This window comes from Pogonomyrmex barbatus, unplaced genomic scaffold, assembly GCF_055798465.1.
Source record: "Pogonomyrmex barbatus isolate J1 unplaced genomic scaffold, ASM5579846v1 scaffold4, whole genome shotgun sequence".
Lineage (NCBI taxonomy): Eukaryota > Metazoa > Arthropoda > Insecta > Hymenoptera > Formicidae > Pogonomyrmex > Pogonomyrmex barbatus.
This window is the reverse complement of record NW_028297138.1, coordinates 3,368,369-3,381,736: the sequence shown is the minus strand read 5'-3', so window position 1 is coordinate 3,381,736 and position 13,368 is coordinate 3,368,369.

The following is a 13,368-nucleotide window of genomic DNA, read 5'->3' as shown; positions in this document are numbered from 1 at the left end:
CGGAAAATCTATTCTTTTTTTTTTCTCTCTTCTCTTACAATCTTCTCTTTTCCTTCTTAATTTCTCTCCTCCGTCGGATCTCTCGGTTTCCTGAAATATTTCAGAGATAGCCTTAAGGTTTACAACCAATGATATTTCCTTCATATTCCAAATCCATTTCTTCTAGTGAGATCTGCATCATCTTTCCGACGTTCAGAGACGGAGGCGAGTCCTGAAGAGGTTCCGTTATCGTCGCAACAAGCGAGCTCGTCGATCAGCCAACTACCTCTCGCCTAGGACATCCGAGGTTTTTACACATGCTGAAGAAACTACGAGTTGTTCCAGCAGAAGACCCTATTCATTGTGCATATCTCCTCCGTCCTATTCCCCGATTAGACCATCCGAATCTGGGTCACCCCCAGATTTCAGCGCACTCTTCCCAGAGCGCCATGACACAAATTTCCAATATCCAGATTTCCGCACCAAGAAATCCTTGGACGAGTTCTGCGAACTTCGGACTCCTTCCCCTCCTCCCCTAGACCTCACCATCAGAAATCCGACCTTCTCTCCGAAACAACCACACACAGATAACAAAATATAGATTTAAATAGATTAACAACGTAGGATAAAAATATCAAAATATAGATTAAATATACTAAATCACGTAAGATAAGAATAATTAGAATATAGACAAACATACAAATATAATCGAATTTGTACACGGAAATTAAATAATACATCCGTAAATTTTTTAGAACATTTATATTATATGAATTCCCGTACGTAACATCTTTTCTTTTTTTTTATTATTTTATTAAATGTAAATATATCTTCAGCAAATGTACACAAGGAATTACAACACAAGGAATAATGACGCGGACCTTGTAGTTAGTTAAACTTGTAATCGTTTTTAAAATTATTAATTACATATAAAATTTAAATTATTTATCGTTTAGTTATTTGCTCCCTCTTTCATTCCTCGTTATCCCAAGATTCGCGCATGGTCCTGTCCCTGACAAAAGAGATTAAATTCTCTTGCCTAAATTACGGACCGACGGACGCACGTCACGCAGTCGAAGTCATAGCGTCTTTTTCAAGACGTTGACTCGCACTCGTGGTTCTGCACAGTGTGTCCGACTCGTAGGGACGCCTCAACGCGCCCACCTGCGAAAGGGTATTTGGAGCGTCCTTCCTAGCCTATCCATTTTCCAAAAAAATATTTACCTCGGGCTGGACGTAACATTAGCTTATTTGTATATAATATTTGTATATACTATTATACTAATGCACTATGTAATATTAATATGCTAATATATTAATACACACTTGATACAGGAAGTTCTAATAATGGAGTAGATATAGACTGCTGATGTTGATATTGATGTTGCTGCTATCTCTTGTTCCATATTTGACATTTCAGTACATTGTTTCTTTATCTCCGTTGGATTAAAATCTGTAAACATATGTATACGAATAGGAAACAGTATTAGAACAGAAAAATAAATTATTTAAGAATAACCGCTAAATTAACATGTTAACATATAACCTGTCAATATTGATCGTTAGCTTCGTGGATCTGCATAGTGTGTCCGATTCGTAGGGACGCCTCAGCGCGCCCACCTGCGAGAGGATATTTGGGGCGTCCTAGCCCCATCCATTTTCAAAAAAAAATATTTACCTCGGGCTGGACGTAACAAATAGCGGAAATTTTGGGGGCTCGTCCGGGATGATAGGTGCGATCTTTGGAGACGGGAATGATTACGAGATCTAAGGCCGACAAGGCTAAAGTAGACGTTCTCTACAATCTTGGTCTAGAGAGTGGCGGTAATCCTAAAAAGATTAAATCAGAAACTATATACACCTCTACTCCAGCAAAAATACTTGCTTCCAGACTTATTCTTTGCTTTTCCTTTAGAAGAAACCTCAATTGTTGAAGAATTAGAAATTAATTGCGAAGCATCCGAATCTAATACATTACGCCCCAAAAATTTAGCGTTAACGGGCAAGTTTAACATTACTACCAACAGCCAGACGGAAGATTTAAGTAGATTAAGTATGGCGCAAATTAATCCTTTCGCCACATTAAAATACGCTATTGAGGCCGTCCCTTTCTTTGACGGCTAGAACATCCCTCTAAGTTATTTTATCGAAGGATGTGAAGAAGCTAAATCCATGTTACCAGATGAAGCCGAATCACAATTCACTAAAGTTATAAGAACGTGAATAGTTGGAGAAGTCCATCATACCGTCGCAGGTCAGGACTTCGACAATGTTGCTCAACTTACAAATTTTTTAAAACAAATTTATGGTCATTCCAAAAACGTATATCAATTACAAGGTGAACTAGGCTCTATTTATCAAAAAGGTAATGAAGATGTTGTAACTTACGCAAATCGAATAAAGATTTTAGGGAAGCAAATATTAGAAGCCAATCGAAACTCCGGAAATTCTCTCCCAGAACGTAGTATCATGGACTCATTAGAAAATGTTTTATTAGAGGTCTGAATCCAGAAATCGAACAAAGAGTAGCCAGAAATCTCGACGTCAAGAGAACCGTGGCCGATGCATTACGTACAGAAAGAGAATTACGCGCAATTTCGGACTTGCGTCGCGGATCAAGTACCACCTCAAAACCGATTGATGTCACTGTACCGCGAGAAATCTGTCAAATTTGTTATAAAAGTGGACATTCAACTAATAATTGTAAGAAGTTTAATCAAAATTCTTATCAAAATTATAGTAGAACTGAGAATTTGGGAAACGAAATACTTATTTGCCAGATTTGCAAGAAACGTGGACACGACGCTAATACGTGTCGACTTCGCGACTCACAGACACGACGAACCGTTAACATGATACGCGAAAATACTAACGCGACGATAACACGCGATTGCATTGCGACGTAGTCTCTGTATGATTTAACTAATGAATACTGTTTTACTTTGTTCGAATGAATCAAATGGTGTGTATTTATACAAAAAAACTCAACAGTTATATTATGATATCGATATTTTAATTGCTAGAAAGAAGTAAAAAAAACATATTAAAAAAAAAGATGACCGGATCTCGAATGCGAATCGGATTCGCCGTTATCAAATTTTTCGAATCAAAAATTTTTAATTCGAAAACAAAGTCGTCTATTGATAAGCGCCATAACTTTCTTTTTACCTTAAAAATCACCAAAAAATTGGCATTAAAAAACTTGATGAACACTTCTCAGGGGATGAACACTTCTCTTGTTAGAAAAAAATAATCTATTTTTTTTAAGGACATTGCATTTTCTGTTTGTTAAACAAATTATTGCATGTTCTTTATTTTGATCTCAACTTATAATTTTTTGAAAATTTTGAAATTTGTTTATAATGAAATAAAAGAATATTTTAATGCAAATTCATGTAATAATGCAATCATGTAATAAAGTTACTTTACGAAATATTATGAGAAATAACTACAAACGCCTTCATGCGTAATATTCGTACTCATTTATACATTCCAATCTTTATGCAGCATGTTGTATTTGTATATGTACAATATATAATATATTGAAAGTTTATTAAAATTGGAGAGAAACACTTTCTTTATAAGTATATATCAATTTATTACAAATTGTTGTAATATAATTAATATAATGTAATTATATATGTTATTATAATGTAATATAATTAATATAATAAATATACTTTAAATTTAAGTTCTTAAATTTGTTGTAATTTATCATAAATGTTATTATAAATTGAGCATATTACTGGACATAATAAATAAAATGATTAATTAATAATTTAACAATGTTTTAAGTGTAATGTTTCTATGTATAAAATAGCTATATATAAAAATTACAATAAATTAACAAAAAAATAACAAAGAATAATTCGTTATTTTTTGAATAATTACATGTTACGTAATTTTTTTCAGAATCATTTATAACAATAACTAATTATTTTTTATGAAAAAAAATTGTAAGTAGTTATTCCTAGTTATTTCTACAAAATATTTTTCCCTGGAAAGTATAATTTTTTAAAATTATATTACCTACTTAAATTGGTATTAATACATTTTTTGTTTAATTGTTAAATTTATATAAATAAATTAAAAATTTAACTTTTAATATTCTGTTAAAATCTATAATCTATAATTGGAATCACCATTTTATAATAACTTTCATTATTTTGTAGATTATTTGATAAGATAATAAATATTTTATAATATAATTAATTTATAATTTACAAACGATTGTAAAAAAAAAATTAAATAAAAAGATGCGATGTAATTACAAATAATGAATTAGAAGAATAAATCCTAAGCGTAAATGCATAAAGCGTTACATCGCCTTCGTATTCGCTTTTCGCTGAATAGAATATTTTGATATAATGCATTTTAATGCGAAATTTGCATAATCGCTTGAATTTGCGCACACGTGATGCAGCTGAGTAAAGAAGTCGAATCACTGAAGCCTTCTTTAATCCTTTTTGTTCCATCTAAGATTCTCTTCCAACCTTTTTTCCAAGTTATTTTTTCATTTCAATGAAAAAATGAACAATTTTATTAAAATATTTTTTTGTCAACATTTTCATTATCTTATTCACCATCCTCATTTTCATATCTTGTTGAAAAATATTTTGTAAGCTGTTAATTAATGTTATTATAAATATTATATATTAAATTAAATATTAAATATTAAATTAAAGATAAACTTTCGATATATTAATGGTAAGGATATTATTGAACGAATTAAAGTCTTATAGTAATTTTCGGTACTGCCTTTTTTAAATTCTTTTTATACGCAGAAATTCTTGTCAGAAATTTTTGTCAATAGTACATCAATTAATAGTAAAAGTCTAATTGTTTGCTGCCGCGGGGAGATTCTAAAAATTATAACAGAACTTCAATTTTGTAATTATAGAGCGAGAGAGGGGGGGAGAGAGAGAGAGACAGAAAGAGATGTAATTCTAAAATATCAATGATAAATTTTGTAAAATATTTTTAGAATTTTTATAAATAATGTAATATCGCCTTTCATTCGATTGTATCCCTAAATAAAAATTACAACTGGAAAATTGTAAATTGTTTATTATAATAAACATTTTGTACAAAGGATCTTATTTTGTACAATATGAAGAGTGTAAAGTTGATAACTTTCTTTAAAAAAATAAAGTTTTATAAATATAGATCTTTTTTTAATAGAATTGATTAATGCAACAGTGTTATATTAAATATGATTATTACTAATATAAGAAGAATATATTTTCATTAAAATAAAAAATGGGATTTCATGATGATCCAAATGTAACAAAAATAAGAAAAATATAAACTTTGTTTAAAGGAATGAATTATTCCTTTAAAAGCAGTAATGACTTTGACAATTATAATTTATTCAAATTTTATGAAATAGATTTTTTTTTAAATAGCTAGAATTTCTGACAGAAACACTGATAACATATTAACATATAAAGAATATGTTCAGGAAAAAAGCTGATATCTAAATATATATTATTATGTTATATAATTATATATAATAAGATCTATTTATATCATCATTGTTATGTAATTATATCATGATATACAGGGTATTCCACAACTCGCGACCGAAATTTTTATGACATATTCCTGACTTAAAAATAATTCGATAATTCTAATATGAAAATGCTGAGGCTATAATAGTTTTTAAATTAATAGCGATTAAAATCGACTAATCATAGAACCAACATTTCTCGCGCTCAGGCATGATGCTATAATAAGTGATAAAGGCATTACCACGAGAGCCCTCTTAATGTCAATCGAGATTATTATACAAATATATTGATATGATATACTATTATATTTTTGTAACGGAACGTCCCTGCGCGCTCGGATTTTTCTGTTGAAACGCAGTACAAATTTTTATCGCTAGTCACGGACGCGGGGACGTGCGCTCGGATTTTCGCTCGTCGGATGCCGGGTTCGTATCGGGATGCGCGTTGCCAGGCAACCAGGCCCGTGCGTGTACGTTGCTAGGCAACCGCTGACGCTCGCCGTGACACGTGGGGCGGACGTCGCGGGAAAGTCCGAGAACGCTCCGACTTTCGTTAATTGATGGAGTGACAATACTGAGAACTCTCGGTATTGTCGGGAGGAGGAAAATCTGAGAACACTCTGATTTTCTTCGGACGGGAGATGCAAGAATATCGAGAACACTCGGTATTCGTTGCGAGAGCGAGAAAGCTGAGAACACTCCGAATTCTCGAGAAAGGATAGAACAGGAATACGGAGAACGCTCGGTATTCGTTGAGAGAATCTTCTCTCGCTGTTCTGGTCGGAACGGTTATCGGTGTTGGACAGGTCGGAGGAGCGGATAGAACTGGTTTTAGCTAAAAATTCGTCGGGTATTTATACCCCTATCCGCGCCACGTGTCACCGTTTAATTTGTTAATATAATAATAGCTGTCACGTTGTCGCTACGTGACAGCTCGTCGGCGCGCGTGTGTCGGTCGGTCGCGGTCGGGAGCGCTCGGATGGCGCGGGCCGTATTAGCGCGCGCTAGTAACAGAGCATCCGAAAGATGCTTTGTTACATTTTTATTGAGAAATTATTTTTGCTTTTTTACGAAACTTATTTGTATATTACATATGTGTAATTAATACCGAAAACATATCACAAAATATCACAATCAAATATACATATCAAATTATACACAAAATTAGAAAAGATCAAATTTTCAAAGTCGTATAAAAGTTATCGCTATTTTTTTTTAAATTATATGATTTTTTTACATTGTATGTTTCCTCTAATTATTCTATATATAACAGTATTAAGATAAAGCTAAATAAAGAAATCAATAGTTTAAGAAATATTTTATAATTTACTGGCACATTTTAAATGTGAATGATTAAGATGAACTATGAAAAGATTATATTATTGACTTATTAAGCACTTAGTCACATTTGATATAATATATTCATCAATGATGTAGTAAAAATACTTAGTTTCTGTTTAAAAAAATGGAGATTTGCAATATGTGACGATGTATCTTTTCAAAACAACTATGTATTTTCTTTACACTAATTGATCCATCTTATAAACTTGTACATAAAAATATTAAGATATAGTTGCCAAAAAATAAATAGTTTATGATATGTTTTATACTTTATGTCACATTGCATGTCAAATTTAAAACTCATAACTCAGAAAGTACTTACTAAAAGAATACTTTGATATAGCGTTTTACACTTTTGAGATCTGCTACAAGCATATGTAATAAAAAAATGGCTGTTACATGTAATAAAAAATCTTGTATTAAAAAACACAAGTTGATCTTTAAATGAATAAGGACATCTGTGACAAAGGCAACTTTTTTGTTTTGTAACGATACGTCCCTGTGCGGTCAGATAGTGAGCGGTGTGGAAGCGGAGACGTAAATAGGGAGTTCGGAAGTGCTCGTCGGATGTCGGAGTTCGATTTACAAAAGAATCCGTGATACCAGAGTTTGATTAGCAATTAACAATAATTTATTTTAATATGCAGCTAACATTACGAGGTATAAACATAAATCGCTGGTTGTCAGTGACGTGACGCCCCTCGCATATGATCGGTTATAATTTGTGAGATTCGTGGCGCGGTCGAATATCGAGTACATATACTCGCGGTATAGTGCATGGGTCTGAGACGCAGCGCGTTGTTAGACAACCGGATCCACGTGTTGCCTAGCAATCGGATGCACGGGTTGCTAGGCAATCCCAGACGCTTTCACGACACGTTTTTCGCGTACGTTAAGGGAAAAGTCTGAGAACGTTCCGACTTTTCGTATGTGAGGAAACAAGAATACCGCGAGCGCCCCGTATTCCGCAGAAGAAAAGTTCAAGAACACTCCGACTTTTCGGACAGAAAGAAAACGAGAATACTGAGAACGCTCAGTATTCCGATTGGAGCAGAAAAAATTCGAGAACACTCCAATTTTCCGGAGAGAAGGAAGAGAAGAATATTGAGAACGCTCAATATTACTCTCGTGTCGGTCAGATCGGATCGGAGTATCGGAGCGAATGGATCGCATGGTCGGACGGGACTGGGGTCCACTTTACAAAATTCGACGAGTTTATATACTGATTTTGCGCTTACGTGCAAATGTCATTTGCTGTAAAACAGCTGATTTCGTATCAGAATGTTATTTGCTGTAAAATAGTTGATCATCGAAGCGTGACAGCGCGCGCGCGACATTTGGTTGAATTCGGGGATGTTCGGGCAGTCCCGGACGGAGTGGGCCGCATAGCGCATTTAGTAACGAGCATCAAAAACGCTCCGTTACAGTTAAAATGTTTTTGTTTAAAATGATCTTCTAAAAAAAATACTTTAATGGGGTCTTTTAAAATGGGACACTTTGTCTACACGCGCGCGCGTGCGTGTGCATGTTGTGTGTGTTAAAATTATTATTTATTGGATATATTATCCAATAAACCAAACATAATAAAATTAATTTTTAGGAAAATACTTTTTTGATAAATAATTAACAATATGTAAATAGTCTATTATGTCCATTCCAGATAAATCTTTATGGATTATTGGAAACGGAAGGACGCATCAGACGTTCTTATAGTTTACGCTCGTGAGTGGACCTCACGAATCGAGCACACAATTATGGGATCCAGGAGTGCAGGTCAACGCGCTGTCCACGCTGTGACTTTGACTCTAAGACGTGCGCCCGGTCCGTTTCAGGTCAGAGAATTTAATCTCTTTAACCTAGGATAGGACCCGGTACGATTCCCAGGGATCGAGGTAACGAGGGAAAGGTAGTTTCGAATAATAGGAAACGTTTAAATTATTTTATATTACACTTAATCGATAAAAAAAACAGTGTTACAAATGTCTTTTGATTTGAGACGGGCAGATTAAAGAAACGGAGATTTATATAATGTACATTGGACAACATACGATTGAATATTATAAAAAATTACGGATGCATTATTCTGTTTCTGTGTACAAATTATAATATATTTACATATTCAATTATATTCAATTATGTTATATTTATATATTTGTCTGTTACGTCCGGCGGATTTCATGAATTCTTCTCTTTCGGAGAAAGATAACGGCTGCTAATCGGGAAACAAAGCGCCTCGAGCGATCTAGAAAGATCCTGAACAAATATATTAGGTGTACAAAAAAGTTCTGAGTTTTTTTTTGTAAAATTCAATCTTTATTCAAAAACAAACAAAAAAATATTAATCAGCGAAATATTCCCCGTTTGCATCAACGACCTTTTGCTATCTTTCGGGTAGCTTGCGAATTCCTTGATGATAGAAGCTCACCGGCTTCGAAGCGATAAAGTCATCGATGCATTTTCGTATCTCTTCAAATCTCACGAAATGTGTATCAGCTAAATGATGCTGCAGCGACCGGAATAGGTAGTAATCGGATGGCGCCATATCTGGGTTATACGCCGCGTGCGGGAGAAGTTCCCAGCCTAACGCAAAAATATGATCCTGAATCGCTTTCGCAACATGTGGTCGAGCATTGTCATGAAGCAAGATCACTTTACGACGTCCTTGGCCAGTAAATGGCCTCTTTTCTTCTAATGCATCGCTCAAATTGGTCAATTGTTGTTGGTAGCGGTCTGCCCTGATTGTTTCATCCGGTTGTAACAACTCGTAGTACAACACACCTTTCCAATCCCACCAGATACAGAGCAAAATCTTCTTGGCGTGGATATTAGGCTTTGGTGTCGATGTCGAAGGTTGACCAAGGTTAACCCATGATTTTCTACGTTTAGGGTTATCATAAAGAATCCACTTTTCATCGCCTGTAATGATTTTGTGCAGAAAATCTTTTTTCCGGAACTTTGAAAGCAAAGTGAGTGCAGTGTCACGCCGATGATTTTTGTTGTCTTTGGACAATTCATGCGGAAGCCATTGCCCATTTGCCTTCCTTCTGAACTTTTCCCATCGTATGTAAACGTATGGAAATGGTTTGCTGCGTAACACCAAGCTGTTCTGCAAGCTCCTTTTCAGTTTGCGCAGAGTTTATATCCAGCAGTACTTGCAATTCGTCTGTTTCAATCTTTTGAGGGCGTCCAGCACGCGGTTCATCTTCAAAACTGAAATCTCCTTGGCGAAATTTTTTTTTTACCATCTTTTACATGTAGTATGACTTACAGCGTTCTCTCCATATGCAGCACAAATCAGTGGCTTCAGCAGCATTTTTCTTCAGATGAAACGCGTGGATGGAAAATCGAATATACTCTTTTATTATTGCCATCGTGAACATTACTGATTTTTGAGGTTATGTGCATCAACCGCCAAACCATATGGCATTTTAGAAGGCCAAATGTCAACGCTTTAAAACCGCAAAATGGCGGGAAGATATATAAAATTTAAATTGTTATTTCGGTTGTATGAAATCTAAAACTCAGAACTTTTTTGTACACCTATACAAAATTCCTCTCGAGACACGCCATCAAAAAAATAATTCTTTATAGAAAACAGCTCTGTCGGCGCCGGAATATTTATAACATACTAATAAAATTCGAAATATTAACAAAATCAAATTCCTAACGCATGAGAAACGCGCCGGGATCGTTCGAGGGCGACACTCCCCAAACTGGTGGGGAAACTAAGGAAACGCCAATCAAGAGGAAGCGATTAGCGGTCGTTGGCGGTGTTATGTCTGAGGTTCGAGAGGAGAGATAATATTTTTGATTAGAAGGGGGAACTCGGGTGGACGCACGGAACTATTTTGGTCTTCCAGATCGACATCGTGGGGTCGATTCGCGAATCGAACGCGCCCTAAGAGCACAGGGAACGGGTCAACGTCGGTGACGCTGTAATCCTTACCTGTGCTAGCGCGGTCGATGGTCCATTTTAAGTCAGAGAATCGAATCTCTTTAACCAGGGATGGACCTCGTGTGATCTTCAGGGGCCCGAGAATGTTCGGGGTCAAGATTTTCTTTTAAAATAAATAAATTGGAACGCAATTCGGATTAACTATGATTTAATAATAAAAAGAAGAAAATACAGACATCTTAACTCTACGGTTCTATGAAATAGCAATCGAAGACAAATGTTTAGAGTGTACATTTGAATATTTTTGTTAAATGGAAAACTTTTATTTACAAAATCTTCATTTACAAAAGACTTATATAATTGAAAATCCGGTACAAAACTTATATAGTCGAAAATCCGATACAAAACTTTCATTTACAAAAACTTATATAGTCGAAAATCCAGTTTCTACATTCCCAATTGCTCTAATTGGGGCAAAAAGTTGGTTATGGCGAGCATGTCAACGGGATCGGGTTGAAGGTGTGGCGGAAGATTAGGATGAACGCTGCTGAAAGCTTTTACGGGAACGAGATAAGGAAGAAGGTCACGGGAAATGTACATTGGGATAGTGAAGTTGATGTTTCGAGATTTGTTCCCAAAATTGGTTGTCGGGCTTAAATTTTCTTTTTATGTAAAAAATTCCCGGTGGTGGATAAGTAGGAGAGCGAGGAAATTGGCGGACGAGGTGATAGAACTTCTCCACGTCGAAGTTCTCTGGAGTGCACTGATTCTCAAATTCTGTCGTGGAACGGAAGGCGGTGGCGAAACTTGTAAAGAAATATTCGCGAGTCTTGGTTTTATCTTGATTAACCGCTCCGCGAGTTCCCCGGTGTGTTCAGTTTCGCGACGAATCCGCTTGTTTTGTTTCTTCCGACGATGTCGCAATGCCCGCTTCGTTTGTTTATTCAGGATGGCCGTTACTTTCGTTTGGTTCACTATGATAAGTAAGAGTTAAGTTAGAGAGAGGTAAAAGAATTGAGGAATCGTGGTAGGGCAGCTTCACCGAGTTAATCAGCTTGCCAATTTGGAATGTTGAGGAGCCAGAGGAGGCAATTTCATCGAGTCAGACGGCGGCTTGCCAACTTGAAATGTGGGGAGTGATTTAAGGAAACAATTAAGTTAAGATTTAAGTTTGCGAACTAAACAGCCAGTTAACGGCGGAAAAGAATGATAAAGATGGACTTTTGTTGTGGCGGGCCGCAGGTGATTGACGAGAGCTGAAGTGGCTTGGCTAAGTCGTGAATCACACGGAAAATAAAGTTTCGCGTACAGATTCTAACTGGAATATTTCTGCAATAGCTTCGAATGATTCTGTTCGTGAAAGTGTGGAGCGAAGAGAAGAGAGCGATTCGCTCCAAGTCACGGTTTATAAAGGGTTTCAAAAGGGTGGGAATATCTGAGGGCGTGATGAATTTCCACGTTGGCTGTCAAATGATAATTTAAAAAAATTGCGAGTATAGGGGAAGGAGGGGAGCGGTGTTCTATAGATTGTGATTGTTTTTATGTTTCAACACAGATTCATCACGCTCTCAGATATTTCCCACTCTTCCGAAACCCTTTATAAACCGCGACTTGGAGCGGATCGCTCTCTCTTCTCTTCATTCCACACTTCCACGGACGGGACCCTTCGAAACTGTTGGCAAAATACATTTTTAGTTAGAATCTGTGCGCGAAACTTCAATTCCGTATGATTCACGATCCAGCCCAGCCACCACAGCTCTCGTCCATCACCTGCGCTCCGCCACAATAAAAGTAAGTTTGTCTTTATTATTCTTTTCCGTGATTGACTGGCTGTTTGGTTCGCAATCTTAACTTAATTGTTTCCTTAAATCATCCCCCACATTCCAAATTGGCAAGCCACTGACTGACTCGATGAAGCTGCCTTCCCTGGCTCCTCAACATTCTAAATTGGCAAGCCGCCGATTGACTCGGTGAAGCTGCCCTACCACGATTCCTCAATTCTTTTACCTCTCTCAAACTCACTCTCTCTCTAACTTAACTCTTACATTTATCATAATGAACCAAACGAAAATAACGGCCATCCCAAACAAACAAACAAAGCGGACATTGTGACATCGTCGTAAGAAACATAACAAGCGGATTCGTCGCGAAATTGAACACGCCGGAGAAACTCGCGGAGCAGTTGATCAAAATAGAACCTAGGCTCGCGAATATCTCATTACAAGAGTACGCCTCCGCCCTCCGCTCCGCGGCAGAATTCGAAAACCAGTGCACTTCAGAGAACTTCGACGTGGAGAAGTTCTACCATCTCGTCCGTCAATTTTCTCGATCTCCCACACATCCATCACCGGAAGTTTTCTACATAAAACAAAAATTCAAGACAAGATTTCTTCCCAACAACGAGTTTTGGGAAGAAATCTCGAAACATCAACCTCACGACACCATCCCTATGTATATTTCCCTTTTTCTTTATCTCGTTCTCGTCAAAGCTTTCCACAGCGCTCATCCTAATCCTCCGTCAACCTTCAACCTGATCCCATTGACATGCTGGCCATAATCAACTTTTTGCCACAATTGGGAATTTAAAGATAAGCGGATTTTCAACTATATAAAGTTTTTTTTATGTAAACGAAAGTTTTTGTAA